We start from the raw sequence: 11,008 nt of genomic DNA on the forward strand, positions 1-11,008 counted from the left end.
AGATGAAGATGTAGATAGAGATGGAGGCTTGGATGAAATTGTGACTGACCAGGGTGAGGTGGAGATGAGGAGGAGGAGGGTTGCACGAATGAGAGTTCGAAGAATGGAGTGACATAGGAGGATTGAAATTTCAAATACAGAGAATGGAGGCTGACTGGTTTCCAGAAGAAAATGACTGGCCTAGAGTAATGATGTCAGAACTGACTTTGACAGCGTGAGAAAAAGTTAAATAAAGAACAGACTAGCAGATGAGTAATTACAGATCTTTTTTAATGATCTTACGCATAAGCTTCATTACAAATCATTGTATTAATGGCAAAAACATTTAGATCCAGTGCATCCAGAAAGTATTCACAGCGCCTTATTTGTTCCACATTTTGTAATAGTAAAGCCTTATTCCAAAATGGATTAAACAGACTTTTCATCACAAAATTCTACAATGTGCCATAAAGACAGACTGAAAATGGTTTGCTTGAAATTCATGCGAGTATATTGCTCAAAATTGAGGTCAGGTGCATCTTGTTTCCACTGATCATCTGTCAGATGTTTCTACAACTTGAATCATGTCCACCTGTGGTAAATTCAGCTGATTGGACATGATTTGGAAAAGCACACAGCTGTCAACATAAGGCCTCATAGTCGACAGTGTATGTTAGAGCACAAAGGAAGCTGTGAAATCCAAGGAATTTTCTGAAGACTGAGACGGGGGTTGTATCAAGGCACAGATCAGTCCGGGTGGAGGGAAAGATCAATGCAGCAGTGTACAGAGATATCCTACAGAGACATCCTGATAACCTACTCCAGAGCACCCTGCTCTTTGGACTGGGGCGAAGGTTCATCTTCTGATAGGACAAGCCTAAGCGCGCAACCATCATAATAAAGGAATGGCTCCCTGAGCACACTGTGAATGTCCTTGAGTGGCCCAGGCAGAGCTGGTCACCTGTGCTCCTGACCCAACCTGATGGAGCTCGAGAGGTTCTGCAAAGAAGAATGGGAGAAACAGAAAGAGGTGCGCCAAGCTTGTAACATCAAACTCAAGAAGACTTCAGGCTGTAATTGCTGACAAAGGTGCTTCAACAAAGTATTGATCAAAGTTTATGAATATCTGAGCACATGTAATATTTTTGTTTTATTTTTAATAAATTTGCAAGAATTTGAAGCAAACTTTTTTCACTTTGTCATTTTGGGATTTTACATACAGAATTTTGAGGTGAAAAATGAATTTAATCTACTTTGGAGTAAGACTGTAACATGACCAAGTGTGGAACGAAACACTGTGAACACTCTCTGGATTCACTGTAATTCTAACTCTTTTCCTTGAAATAAAATAGACTTGTGCACTAACTGTGCACCATGCTTGCATTCCATCCTTGTATACCTGCTTTGGGCTTATGCAATACCATTAGACCACAGTGTGTTACCTCGGGGCAATGTTCTTTTTTTTCCTTTGATAATATGTCATGTAGATTGTTAGGTGACTCATATTTTCACATGATTATTTGGACCAAAATGAGTGCAACTTTCATGTAAGAAAGTACTGGAAGAGGAAGGAATATAGGCCCTTTTGGGTCATGAGACCAATCTTTCTCATTTTCATTTCATATATAATTAATTAGTATGGCAGTGTCACTGGTTAGCATGAATTCCCACTTCTGAGAGAGCACTGATCCAATGAAATGGGTGTATCAGTTCATTCAAAAAGTGAGACAACCTCATCTCTCTACTGGATCCAATAAAGTTCAGATGCTGGTTTAAGAGCTTGGTGATCACTTTGAGATCTCTGCATGGTGAAATGTGTCCTTACATAAGGGAACTCCTACATGTGTATGCAATGTGCAGGTCATTGAGGTCCCCAGACCAACACCCGTTGGTGACTCCTGGTTCTAAAAAAAACTAGAGGAGACTGTGTTTTCTAAACTATGGCGAGCACGAACATTACATTTGAAATACATCTGTGGACTCTATTGAAGATTTTAGCAGCTCAAGTCTTATTTGTCATTAGTTTAGGGTTCCTTTTAATTTGTGCATATCATTGCTGCACATTAATATTTGTATTTTTACTTGTTGCTAGTTGTTGTGAAGCACTTGGTCATCCTTATGTGGAAAGATGCTACATGAATACATTTTATTTACTTTTAAAAAAAAAGAAGCTCAAATTGACTATCGTGCCTGGAGAAAACACTAAAACTGATTGCACCAAAAATGCCAAATCGCAACACACACAATCCTATCATGTTGCTGCAGCAATGCATGATGTAAATGAATGTGTCATTTGTGCAGAGCATTGTTTCTATCAGCCAGAGATGTTAGCCATGAGTAGTAAATTTTGCAACTTATTTTCTGTTAAAATCACCACTCTTTGATATATATATATATACTACGCAAGTAACCCCGGCGGAAGGGGCTACATGAATAGGATGAGGGACCTATGGATTCTTCGATACCCAACATCCACAATAACGGCGAAACAACTAGTAGCTCAGTGTTCCAACATTCGAAAGAAGGGACTGCTCTCACAGCTAGAGATTGATGAGGTACAACACAAATGCTACGGCAAGGAGGAGTCAGGATGCCAGGTCAGGGGGGAGATATCATCACCCCCACCCGAGATTGGGTACATAGCCCCAAGTGCGATAGGAGAAGGATCGTTGAGTGCGAGAGGAACTGACCTGAAAAATAGGATAATGGCCAAGCTTGAAACCTGGATCCCCCGTAGCCGGTTACCAAGATTACGTGAAGTACCCTCAGAAGGTCTGCTAGATGATGTTAATGCAGCACTACGGGCAATACCTACAACCACGATTACCGACACTAACAAGCTGATCTACAATACGGCAAGAGTGATCAGTGAGATGCTTGGCTACAAGTTGAACAGCCACAAGGGGCAGTACCCTCCATGGAGAAGGAGGCTAGAGGGCAAGATCAAAGTAGCACGGAGGGAGGTTAGCCAACTAACGGAGTTGCAGAAAGGTGCGACAAATAAGGTGCCTAAGAAATACAGCAAGCTGTCCATACCCGAGGCCTTGGAAACTGCCAAGCAAAGACTCACAGCCTTGGCCAGCCGCTTGAGGAGGTACACCAGAGAGATAGAAGGCAGGAGAATAAACCAGCTGTTCTCCACAGAACCAGCAAAGGTGTACTCTCAGTGGCAAGGGAACAATAAGAGAACAGCACCACCAAGGCTGGAGACGGAGCAATACTGGAAGAGCATATGGGAGAAGGATGCAACCCATAACGGCAATGCTCAGTGGCTAGAGGATCTGAGGGCTGACCACAGCGACCTCCCTGAACAGGGTCCAGTAACCATCACCGTGGCAGATATCCAAGAAAGGGTCTCCAGTATGAAGAGTTGGACAGCACCAGGGCCCGACATGGTTCACGCCTACTGGCTGAAGAAGCTGACTGCACTCCACGAGCGTCTGGCAGCACAAATGAACCAGCTGCTAGTTAACGAGAGACACCCGGAATGGCTAACTGAAGGCCGGACGGTCCTGATCCCCAAGGACCCCAAGAAGGGACCGGTCCCCTCCAACTACCGACCAATAACCTGCCTCAGTACTACATGGAAGCTCCTGTCAGGCATCATATCGGCAAAGATGAACAGGCACATGGGTCAATACATGAGCGGGACACAGAAAGGAATTGGCAAGAATACCAGAGGCGCAAAACACCAGCTACTGGTAGACAGAACAATCAGCCGAGACTGCAAGACCAGACTGACCAACCTGTGCACTGCCTGGATTGATTACAAGAAGGCCTATGACTCAATGCCCCACAGCTGGATACTGGAATGCCTAGAATTGTACAAGATCAATGGGACCCTAAGAGCCTTCATCAGGAACTCAATGGGGATGTGGCGTACAACACTAGAGGCCAACTCCAAGCCCATAGCACAAGTCACCATCAAGTGCGGGATCTACCAAGGAGATGCTCTGTCCCCACTGCTGTTCTGCATAGGCCTGAACCCCCTCAGTGAGATCATTAACAAGACTGGCTACGGATACCGACTACGGAACGGAGCAGTTGTCAGCCACCTCCTGTACATGGATGACATCAAGCTGTATGCCAAGAGTGAACGAGACATCGATTCACTGATCCACACTACCAGGCTATACAGCAATGACATTGGAATGTCGTTCGGACTGGAGAAGTGTAGTCGGATGGTATCAAAGAGAGGGAAGGTAGTCAGAACTGAGGGGATTGAACTACCAGAAGGCAACATTGCAGACATAGAGGACAGTTACAAGTACCTGGGGATCCCGCAGGCAAATGGGAACCATGAAGAGGCCGCTAGAAAGGCTGCAACCACCAAGTACCTGCAGAGGGTCAGGCAAGTCCCGAGGAGTCAGCTGAATGGTAAGAACAAGATCCGAGCCATCAACACGTACGCCCTGCCCGTGATCAGGTACCCTGCTGGGGTAATAGGCTGGCCAAAGGAGGAGATAGAAGCCACTGACATAAAGACAAGAAAGCTCCTTACCATGCATGGAGGGTTTCACCCCAAGTCCAGCACCCTGAGGCTGTACGCTAAGCGGAAGGAAGGGGGCCGGGGACTGGTGAGTGTCAGCACCACAGTCCAGGATGAGACAAGGAACATCCAAGAATACATTGGGAAGATGGCCCCAACTGACCGAGTGCTCAGTGAATACCTCAGGCAGCAGAAACCCAAGAAAGAGGAGGGAGACGAGGAACCATCATGGAAGGACAGGCCCCTGCACGGTATGTACCACCGGCAGATAGAGGAGGTGGCTGATATCCAGAAATCCTACCAGTGGCTGGACAAAGCTGGACTGAAAGACAGCACAGAGGCACTAATCATGGCAGCACAAGAACAAGCTCTGAGCACAAGATCCATAGAGGCTGGGGTCTATCACACCAGGCAAGACCCCAGGTGCAGGCTGTGTAAAGATGCCCCAGAGACAATCCAGCACATAACAGCAGGGTGCAAGATGCTAGCAGGCAAGGCATACATGGAACGCCATAACCAAGTGGCCGGCATAGTGTACAGGAACATCTGTGCCGAGTACAACCTGGAAGTCCCGAGGTCAAAATGGGAGATGCCCCCAAGGGTGGTGGAGAATGACCGAGCTAAGATCCTGTGGGACTTCCAGATACAGACGGACAAAATGGTGGTGGCTAACCAACCGGACATAGTGGTGGTAGACAAACAGAAGAAGGCGGCCGTAGTGATCGATGTAGCGGTTCCGAATGACAGCAATATCAGGAAGAAGGAACACGAGAAGCTGGAGAAATACCAAGGGCTCAGAGAAGAGCTCGAGAGGATGTGGAGGGTGAAGGTAACGGTGGTCCCCGTGGTAATCGGAGCACTAGGTGCGGTGACTCCCAAGCTAGGCGAGTGGCTCCAGCAGATCCCGGGAACAACATCGGAAATCTCTGTCCAGAAGAGCGCAATCCTGGGAACAGCTAAGATACTGCGCAGGACCCTCAAGCTCCCAGGCCTCTGGTAGAGGACCCGAGCTTGAAGGATAAACCGCCCGCAGGGGCGTGCTGGGTGTTTTTTTTTTTATATGTATAATTTTTTTTTTTTGCTTTTGTTGCTTTTTGTTACCAAAATGTCACAGAATGGCTCCAGTGTTGTAAAAACGATAAAATACAGCAGTAGCGCTTTATAGTAATCTCTAACTATTAAGAATCATTAAGGTATTAGCAGCTGCTTAATTCATCATTTATTTAGCATTACTCTTATGTAGTATACCATTTATAAATATAGCTGTGTTATTATGACTGTGATTCTTACTAGGAGTGAAATAGTGGCAGTGATGGCTATACACAGTTACACCATGTACTGCACCGATAGCTGTACATGGTGTAACAGTAACAGAAGGATAAACATCTGCATTTATAAATTACATACTAAGGAGTAGTTATGTATAAATGATGAATTAAGCACTGTCACGGTCCGCTGTGACAGACCGTGCGGTGGTGTGTATGGTGGACCCAGGTGCGAACACAGGTGAGCAGACGGGAGTGAACTTTAAACAAAAGCGAGCCTTTTATTGTGGCTGATGACAAGGTATACAAATACAGCAGGGATAGCGTGGCTAAACAGAAACCTAAACTGGGAATAACTAAGGTAAAGCTATGACTAAGAATGCAATAGACCGGGCATGGAAACATAGAGGGTGGAAACACAGACGACGCGACACAGACTACATGAAACACAGAGACTAAATACACAAGAGGGATGATCAGGGGAAGTGGCCACACATGGGAACACAGCTGACACAGATAAACATAACAAGACATGGCAGGAGTAAACAACACTGACGGGAGACTGTCAAAGTAAAACAGGAAGTACACAGAGGTGCAAACAGGAGGAGAGAGAGAGCGCGGGCATAGTGGGCTGGGGAAACATGGAAATGAAACACGAGGGGAGATGAGGGCTCACAGATACATAGAGGGGCACACAGGGGATAAGAGTCACAAGGGGAAGTCAAATAAGGAACAACATAACAGGACAACTCAGGAAACATGACTTAAATAAGGAACGAAATACAAAAATACAAGGAACTGAGAATACTGGGCCCACATGGCCCAGGACCATGACAAGCACTTGCTGATACCTTAATAATGCTTAATACTGTGACACTATTATAAGTGGTACAGATACAACCAGTGTTAGCTTGTTAATACATTCATCATTTATATAGCATTACTCTTATGTAGTATATGTAATGTCTAATTATACTGATTGGGATTCATCATCTAATTTAATTTTTGTTTTTTGTTTTTTTAGGAGTTGATCACGAGAAGCAAAAAATAACAAGACCTGGAGGATGCTGGTGAGAGTATAAAATCTGCCTTTTAATTTTGGTAGTATCACACAGAAATAAAGTGTGTATGAAAGCATCACTTTATATATAAATGGAATACACAAACACTGCATTGTCATGAAAAGAGAGCCTAATACAGAGAATATTTTTGACTTATGCAGATGTGTTGTCTGATGTGCTAATACACCAAGAAACTGTGGGCACATGTCAGACAGACTAATACTGCCAGTAGACGGTGATTTCTCCAAAAAGAAACAAACATCTATCCCTACCACTCTCTTATCAGGATGTCTTGCGACCTCAATCTGTTACCCAGGCACATTCACACATTCTGATGCGTATTATACATCCAGACAACAATCACTGTCAGTTACAGTGAACGCGGAGGGGAGCAAGCCACATTCACATGCCAATTTTCAGCCTGATTTTTAGAAAGTCTGCTGATTGCAAAGCAGAGTTGCACATAATTTCACCCAAGAAGGCTTTGCATTGTGCATTGATTTTCCCGTCTTTAGTCATATATAAGGACGGAGGTAAAACAGAAGAGGAAGCAGGGGAAAAAAGAGGTTTGTAAAAAGGGTGGAGTGGGTGGATGGTGTAGACACACAGGACAAGCAGAGAAATCTGCAAAATGTGGGAAAAGGACAAACAGAAAGAAAGCACAGCCCTCATTAGCATTGCATTAGTACATTAGGTTTGTACTGTACCTCATTAGTCAGAATCAACTTAATGTTCACAATGTACGGTAATTTGTCTTGATGTCATTGCAGCAGGAGTTCTGCTTCCAACCCTGACGTCCTGACAAGAAACCAAATGTAGCTTTAAAAAACAACCAAAAAGTATGTTTTATTTAAAAAAAAAAAAAAAAAAAAAAAAATATATATATATATATATATATATATATATATATATATATATATATATATATATATATATATATATATATATATATATACACATACATATATATATATATATATATATATAAGAATAAATTAGGTAATTCAATTAATACAAATTAATTAAATTACATTCTTGCAAAGGCTTTAAAGAAGTAACTTGGAGTTGGCTACCACAGAGCATGACTTCAAGACCAGGGGCTGCAGTTCATGTCCCATCCATCCTCTTCCACTTATCCAATTCAGGGTCACTGGGGCGCAGGACAGGGCTCCAGTCTGTTGCAGGGCTAACACAGAGAGACAGACAACTGTTCACACTCATGTTCACATCTATGGGTAATTATGAATCACCAGTTAGCCTAAACCCACTAACTGCATGTCTTTGGACCGTGGGAGGAAGCCGGAGCACCCGGAGAGAACTCAGACTCCACACAGAAAGGCCATAAGCAGATGATGGAGTCAAACTCTGAACCTTCTTGCAGTGAGGCAAGTCTTTTAAGTTAATTAAACCTAAGTCCAATCAAGGTGTGACTATATGAGTGATTTTTGAAGAGGGCACATTCCCCCTTTTTTTGGGTGGCAACAAAATAAAAGAAAGAAAATAATGTATTTCATTGTATACTGCAGGTGCGAGGACCCTTTGTATATATTTAATTCAGTTCAGTTTTATTTATACAGCACCAAGTCACAGCAGCAGTTATCTCAGAGAGCTTTACATTATTGAGGTTAAGACCTTAAAAGATTGCAGAGAGAAATGAAACGATTTCCTATGACCAAGCACTTGGTGAAAGTGAGGAGGAAAACTTTAGTTTAACAGAAGAAACCTCTCAGCTCAGGGAGGGCAGCCATCTGGCCCGACCCTCTGGAGTGAGGGAAAAGTAATGAGAGATGAGGAAAGCACAGATAAACAACAACACTGAATCATGACATATACAGTTAGGTTCATAATCTGTTGGGCAAAGACACTATTTATGTAATTTTCCCTCTGTTACTTACCGCACTAGGCTTTAAATCAAATGGGTTGAAATGCAGTTTAGCAGGTTTCATAAAGATTATGCAACAACTGTTTTGAACTTTAAGCCCTTCAGTATTTTACTTTTATTATAAATATGTGCCCCAAAGACAGAGTGAGATAGGCCACCATTAGCCTGGAAAACCAAAATAATCCTGTCAGATAGGCAGGAGAAACTGCCGGAGTGGCAAAAACAATGAAGAAAGATTTGAAGATCGCAGAAGACAAGTAAAGCACATACTGCCAGAATGAGCTCAATGCTAAAGAAAAATTACTGTCCAACATTTAACTCGATCGAAACGAGTCTTAAACGTATAATTACCAAAGTCTAGAGTCAAAAAAACGTCATGACTTTAAACACAGAGAGTTTCCAACAAGCTCCAAACCACTGGCTACACTCAAGAGATGGGAAGAAAAAAGCATGAAGAGGGGCAGAGACATGTTAAACATGGTGGAGGTCATGTTGTGGCCTGAGCCTGTGGAAGCGGGTTACTGATGATGTGACTGCTGATAGAAGCAGCAGGACGAATTATGAAGCATACAGGACTCTCTGCTCAGATTCAGCCAAATGCTGCAAAACTGATCAGAAAGAGCTCCACAGAGAAAATGGATAAAGACCCAAAGCAATACTGTAAAGACCTAGAAGAGCATGTCAGGGGGAGAAACACAGCACGTGTTGAGGTCCATGGATTCTAGACAAGGATTTTCAACCAAGTAAAAATAATTTGTATGTTTGTCGAATTAATTTTGAAAATAGAAGATAGAGGATGAGGTATAAAAATGGATGAGATTCCAACACAGTTAATGCATTTTCCTTAAAATCCCTTGAGTTAAAGCTAAAAATCTGCACTTTGATCAGATATGGACTGCTTGATTTTAAATCCACTGGGCGGTGTACAGAGGCAAACCTACAAAGATTGCATCTTTGTCCAACAAGTTATAGACCTAGTATGTTTAAACAGATGTGCAGGAATCCTAAAAGGGACCAAATATAGGTGCCAGGAGCGTCTTCGTTTCCATTTGTAGTCTGTATTCCAAGTAGCATTGACCAGTGGTTGTTGAGCGAGTTTTGGCTACAAGCAGGTAAACAAGTCTGTGTGGAGAGCAGAGATGGGCAGTAACGCGTTACTCGTAAAAAGTAATCAGATTACAGTAACGCGTTACTTGTAACGCGTTACTGTAATCTGATTACTTTTTTCGAGTAACGAGTAAAGTAAGGGATTACTATTGCAAAAACGGTAATTAGATTACCGTTACTTTCCCGTAGGAACGCTGCGTTACTGCGTTACTAAAACCGTGATTTTTTTTGCGAGAATGTCTCATGACAGTGACGTAAGCGAGTGCGCCGTTAGTGACAACAGCTGTGTGCAGGTCAACAATGGATCATATATCGAGTGCAGGAGAGAGTATGAGCGTGCAGCGTTTAAAGCGTGGAAGTACTGACCTTACTTTGAGTTTGATTCCATAAAAAGTGACAAAAACATTAGTGTCCGTTGTGCGTAGGAAGAAAACTTTTTACAGTGAAAAAACCCCCCCTAAACTTCCAAGCAAGCACCGAGTGCACAACGACGTAATGGGAAACTCACAGAGAAACTCGCGGATTCATCAACTGACCGCGGCACACCTGCACCAGGGTAAACCTCCGCCTACCGCAGTCCTGCTTTACAGGTGAAAATAGAGCAACAGGACCGCTGAGTCTTTGACTTTATTTATTTCCTGCTGTGTTTTACTTGCATCTATTTGAAAGAGTGAGTGTAAACACAAAAAATATTTTATTTTATGTGCTGGAATGTGCAGAAAATAGGTTTAAATGTTAAACTAATTTATTCAAGTCAGAGAATGTTGCAGATAATTACATTTTTGCTTGATGCATAAAGTTAAAAGATTAAAACTGATAAAACAAGTTAAAAAAAGAGACTTTTCCATTTGATTACATTTTGTATGATGGATTATGCAGAAAAAGTAGAATTGGGCTGAAAGATCTATCGCTTTATCACCTCTTCAGGTTGTAAATCGTGTTTTTAAAAAGTAACTAAGTAACTAAGTAATTAATTACTTTTGAAAATAAGTAATCAGTAAAGTAATGTAATTACTTTTTGGGGAAGTAATCAGTAATTAGTTACTGATTACTTTTTTCAAGTAACTTGACCAACACTGGTGGAGAGCAAAGAAGAACATGTGCCAACATGTCTTCTCTTCTCATATCAATGTGGTCATTTATAAGTGTTTTTTCTTTTTTACATGAAATTCTTAAAGTCAACACTGAAAAATGTCTCTGCCTGGATATATCTGGCTACACCGGA

At 42.5% G+C, this 11,008-nt stretch overlaps 1 long non-coding RNA gene across 4 annotated transcripts; it reads right to left on the reverse strand.

Annotated features, from left to right (window-relative positions):
• Positions 1–292: 292 nt before the first annotated feature.
• On the reverse strand, positions 293–10,462 carry LOC101474044 (uncharacterized). 4 transcript variants are annotated; one of them, XR_013099722.1, is made up of 4 exons: positions 10,292–10,462; positions 7,868–7,980; positions 7,502–7,592; positions 293–978 (listed from the first exon to the last, which is right to left on the reverse strand). It is a non-coding gene; the product is annotated as an uncharacterized LOC101474044 (long non-coding RNA). The 4 variants fall into 4 exon arrangements; XR_013099721.1 differs by having other exon boundaries at positions 7,826–7,980; XR_013099724.1 differs by lacking the exon at positions 10,292–10,462 and adding an exon at positions 10,150–10,285.
• Positions 10,463–11,008: the final 546 nt, after the last annotated feature.

The sequence above is a fragment of the Maylandia zebra genome, linkage group LG7 (assembly GCF_041146795.1).
Source record: "Maylandia zebra isolate NMK-2024a linkage group LG7, Mzebra_GT3a, whole genome shotgun sequence".
Taxonomy (NCBI): Eukaryota; Metazoa; Chordata; class Actinopteri; order Cichliformes; family Cichlidae; genus Maylandia; species Maylandia zebra.